Here is a 5,523-nt window from a genome sequence, read left to right as displayed (position 1 = left end):
ATGGGTCGACATTGGTGCCTTCGACCCATGGATATAGTGAGAAGACTCACCTTACACTGCCAAATCAAACATAAAATCCTTGGTTGCTGTTTGATAGATCCCTGAACTATCGAAGTCAAAACAACACCTAATAAACAATTGGGTTCCAATCTATAACCATAAATCCATTACTAGGGTAAATGACCAATTTACGCCTCACCTACTTTTGGACCTAGAATTAGGCCCAAACCTAATAGTCCACAAGGCCCAAATACCAAACGCTACCCAAGGCCCAATTTTCCAAATTAGGCCCAAATCCATAGTTCGCCTCCACAAATAAATATCAACCCAAAACCTGATGGCCCAACAGGGCCCAAAACAACAAAGCCTAAAAGATGGCCCAAACCGAAGCCCAAAACCACAATCCCACTCTGTTGAGTATGCAGGACGTACTCAGCTTGTACACTAAGTGTACTAGCTTAAGAGCTTGTATGATGCGCATACATGCTTGTACACCCACAGTACTCGTCCTGATGACCAACTCCTAATTCTAGCTCTTAATCCATTAAGCCAAGATGCTCAACAGCTCAGAATAGCTAAATATAATTGACTTGATCCATAAAGTTGAATGCTTTAAGCCTTTTCATGGCTTAATGAAGCCCAAACACCAAAGATGAATTCCAAAAGGTCAAAATCTCTCCATAAATGTCTTAAAACTTCTTAATACCTTAATACCTCATTCCAAACTTCCAGATCTGATTTCAAGAGACTTCTTAAGTCATAAAGTTTCCAACTTTATGACTTAGCATAACTCAATGGGACCCAAATCAAAACCCTAAGTCCCAAACTTCATCAAATGACTACAAAATCATGCACGGAAGGTTTATACCCATCAAGATCCAAACTTTATGACTCCATAACCACAACAAGGACCAAATATGAAGCTCAAAGGTTCTGGAGTAACTTCTATTCACAAGAACCACCTAAAAGGGACCAAAACCATAACAAAATACCACTTAGCCAGATCTATATGAAAGAGTTGTCAAGGTTGAGACTTTATACCTCCAGAAGATAGATCTAGGTGCACAAAGCTTGGATCCAAAAGCTCCAAGTCAAGCAATGACTCTTCAAGAAGTTCCTTCTTCCTTCTCAAGCACCAAAACACACATAAATCACTTTGAAGCTCTAAAATAAATCAAATGGAGGCTCTGGGTTGATTTCTAGGGTTTAGAGGGATGGAGGCTGAAGATATTAGGGTTAGGTTATGAGATAAGGAGCTTAAATAGGTTCTAAGACCCTAAAATAGGGTTTCAGTCTGATTCTAGTACACCCAACGTACATATGGTACACCCAACATACTCCGAAGATCACCCTAGACCATCCTGGTCAGTATGCCCAACGTACTCCAAGGTACCCCCCACATACTGATCTCTTCACTAGTACACCCCACATACCCAGCTAAACCTGAAAACCACCAAACTTTTGAAGGCCGTAACTTCTTCGTTATAAGCCCATTTCCGAAGATCCTATATCCATGGAAAGGAAACGAGAAGCCATACACTTCTATCAACTCATACCATCCTTAAGACCTTCTGAAAAAAAATCCAATTTCCACCAAAGCCTAGCTGACACTTTACCGAAATACCCCTAGGCTCCAAACCACGAACTAAACACCCAGATCACTTCAAATACATCACTCGCACCCAAATAGGCATAGATCTCACCCTTTTAAAGGCCCTAATCCTTATGATGACCGATCTTCGGGCCACAATATCGAATTAGGAAGCGATTCAAAACAGGGCGTTACAAATATATGTACAAAATAGGTGTTATCAATAGGACCACAATGTGAAAGCATCAGGCTTCTGTTTTGAAGACATTTGAAGGAGAGAGGGTGAGAGAGTTATATATATATATATATATATATATATCCACATCTTGACAATACTATTAATAAGTTTCCATTCCTCCATGTCGGTAGAGCCTGGGTCGGTCGGTTCTTTGAGGTGATGAGGGACACCAAATTGATAACAGTGAGTTTCAAAATGTTCTCTCCAAGAGTCATAGTTCATACGATCAAGATCAAGGATGATGGGGATGGATGCATGGATGTTTGGAATTCCATATGGTTTTTCTGTTATCGGTGAAGCCTTTGGTGGAACTTCTCCTCTAGTCATTATGCAAGAGTGAGGATTGAACAAAATAGTGATGCGATAAGAAACAGTTAGCAGGAAGAAGTGACCGACAAATTTCAGGGTAAGAGAGGAAGAAAAAGGAGATATATTAGGAAGGGATATGCTATTGCTTTGATAACATGTACGTAATGTATTTTCCCATGAAAATCTCATCACATTGATTCAATATATATAATAGTAGAAATTGGCTTAACCATTATACTGGGCTAACAATATATAACATAATAACAATATACACTAACATTTGAGAGCTTCTAGCTTCTAGCTTTTGACAAAACGCTATAGTTTAAACAAGTTTCGTTTGACAGTATGAGCTTTTAGCTTTTCGTTTAAACAAAACCCTCAAAATCTAAAAGCTACGTCATGTAGTGTTTAGCATAACACTACTGAGTTTTTCAAATCAATTTCTAGAATTGATCTTATATATATATATATATATATATATATATATATATATATATATATATATATATATATAACAATTGTCTTTTTATGTAATTTTACATATTTCAAAATCTACAAACTACTTTTGTCAAACATGCCCTTAGTATTAATATGGGAGAGCTTTGGAGCCTTACAAAAATAAAGAGGGAAAGAAATCAACATGGGCATGCATTTCACTTCGTACATATAGAGTTCGTACATATAAAGAGGTAGACCTAGGGGTCGTTTAATAGTTGCTAACTGGGTTAGAGCTGACTGAGTTAGAAGCTGACTGGGTTAGAAGTTCTGACTGAGTCGACATCTAACTGAGTTTATGCTGTTTGATTATTTGTTTACTGAATGTGGTGAATGATGAAAAATGACCATATTACCCTTATACTTTATTCTCTCATTTTCTTGTTGATATACACATTTCTCTTAGCTTTCTCCTTCTCTCATCCTCTAAACTCCATTGTTATTTGATTCAAATAACAATAAAAAACCTTGTATTCATTTCAAAAAAATAGAAAGTACAAAATACAATGAGAGTATATTAAAATATTCTCTATCATGTTGTAATGCACAACACTCAACTTACATCATACTTTTTCTATAAAAGTATACAGATATGCAATTCATATCACCTTTCTTTTCAAAAATTTGTTTGTACATCAGAGGAGCTACACAAAGAAGAAATAAATATATAAAACACAAAATCAACATCCAAATACCACATTCTGGAAAAGCCATTTATCATTATATTCATTAAGATTGTTGAATAGCCAAGATTACCAACATCACGGGGTAGTGAGATTATGGTGATAGGAAAAGTCATCTGTGAGACCAAATCAATTGCTCTCCCTGCAAAATCGTTTTGAGTTTATCCAAAAATAATGATGTTCCAAGCAGGCCATCTAACAAACACCTTGCGGGCATCATCAATCAACCTACAAAATTCAAACAACAAAAAATGAGCAGCAAAAATCGGACATCTCATCAACAATAGAGAAAAAAAAGAGCAAAAAAAAAACTCATCTGCTCGGAAGAGGACGTTCATCCAAGGAAGAAGACGTTCGTCGAGCAACAGGTCGTCGATGGCTATCTTCGACTAGCAGGTCATCGCTTGTTTCTTCTGTGGAGGTGTTCACAATGAGGTAGGGGAAAATATGAAAGCAACCGTATTCTTTAGATGTTGTCCCAGTGCAACAGTGGAAAAGAAGGGACTGAATCAGATCAAATTCTTGGACCAAATCCTATCCTTGGACCGATTCCTTGATTATAAATTCGATACCAAACACGTTGATTGGTCTTTTTTGAACCGGGTCCCCTATTGGACTCGGTTAGAAACTATATCAAACACCCCCTAGATTTCTTGTATACAATTGGCAATGTAGGACTGGCAATTTAGCGGGGAAGTTGGAAAAGGATTCCCACATCACTCTGGAGTTGGAAAATGAAGGCTGGAGAACACTTATTACAGGGGGAGGAAAGTGAGAGATAATTCTGCTTAAGGCTTTAAGCATCCTTTTTAGTTTGGTTGCCATTGGGGGATTTTATTTAACAATCTAAAAATTGACTTGTTTAATAAATTATAAATTTTTTTTAGAGGTTCATTTAAGTCAAAAAATTTGGCATCTTTAATAAATTAAAAAAATTAGATTTTTAGAGGTTCATTGGGGCATGTTCTCCCATTCTCAAAGAGCATGTTCCGCCCCCTAATTATGCACAGTAAGCTCATTCATGGCACAAGCTGCCTACATGGATCTAATTGATTAGTTCTATAAAATACACTAGGCGAATGCCCGCGCATTGCGCAGAAACACCTATATAGTTGAAGTCTTTACAAATACATGTTTTTTTTTTAAATATAGCAATAACGTTGTTGTTAAATTTGATATAATAATTCGTATACTAAATTGATATAATATATTGATTATTTTGAATTATATGAATATATATATATATATATATATATATATATATATATATATATATATATACACGCACACACACACACATCTATTATAACTGTATAATCTCAATCGTTTGAATGACTTCTATCCGCGAGTTACACGTGAATAAAATTAAATATAATATATGGTTTAATGTTATTTATAGTTGTTGTTATTGTTCATTAGTTTTTAAAAATTTATTTGCTTAATATTTTAATTTCTATCATTATAATTATTTAAAACATCAAACATTGTTTTTTGATTTAAAATGTAACAATATCATCATTTATATAGAGTTATTTTTTCCTATTGTATTGTAAGTTGTTTTAAACTACTTATTTGAAAACTTTATTTATTATAAAAATATCTTTAGGAAATATTTTAGTTAAATTGAGATTACAATTTAGTTTTTGCATTTATCACTACAATTTATCACTTCAATTTGTCACTTTTAACTATTTATAAAATATTCTTTGGTTTTTTATGTGGATATTTATTTAACCTTATTAAAACTGATATTGGTTTACATACAACAACATATTAAATCTAATAAATTAAGTATAATATGCTAAAAGTTAAAAGACATAAATTTATAAGTATAAGTAATATATTATTTTTAAAATTGAAATTTAGTATATTTATGATTACACTTTAGAATGGATATTTATTTAACCTTATTAACCAACTTATAATAATTATTAGAAAGCCACCATAATTAATCACTTTTAACTATTTACAAAACATTCTCTGAGCTGTTTAAGTTAAACTAAAATTTATATTTAAGTTGACACTATAATGTTATATTCAAATTAATAATTTAAATATTCTATACAAATTGTTCCAAAATTGTATCTTTAAAATGTTAATGGTTTACCTCCAATAATATATTAAAACTAATAAATTAAGTATAATATGTTAAAAGTTAAAAAAACATAATTTTATAAGTAGAAGTAAATATATTATTTTAGTATTGA

Source organism: Lactuca serriola, chromosome 6, assembly GCF_051521515.1.
Source record: "Lactuca serriola cultivar US96UC23 chromosome 6, Lser_US96UC23_V15, whole genome shotgun sequence".
In the NCBI taxonomy this organism is placed as follows: domain Eukaryota; kingdom Viridiplantae; phylum Streptophyta; class Magnoliopsida; order Asterales; family Asteraceae; genus Lactuca; species Lactuca serriola.
The sequence above is the reverse complement of the archived record's forward strand: the minus strand, read 5'-3'. Positions refer to the sequence as shown.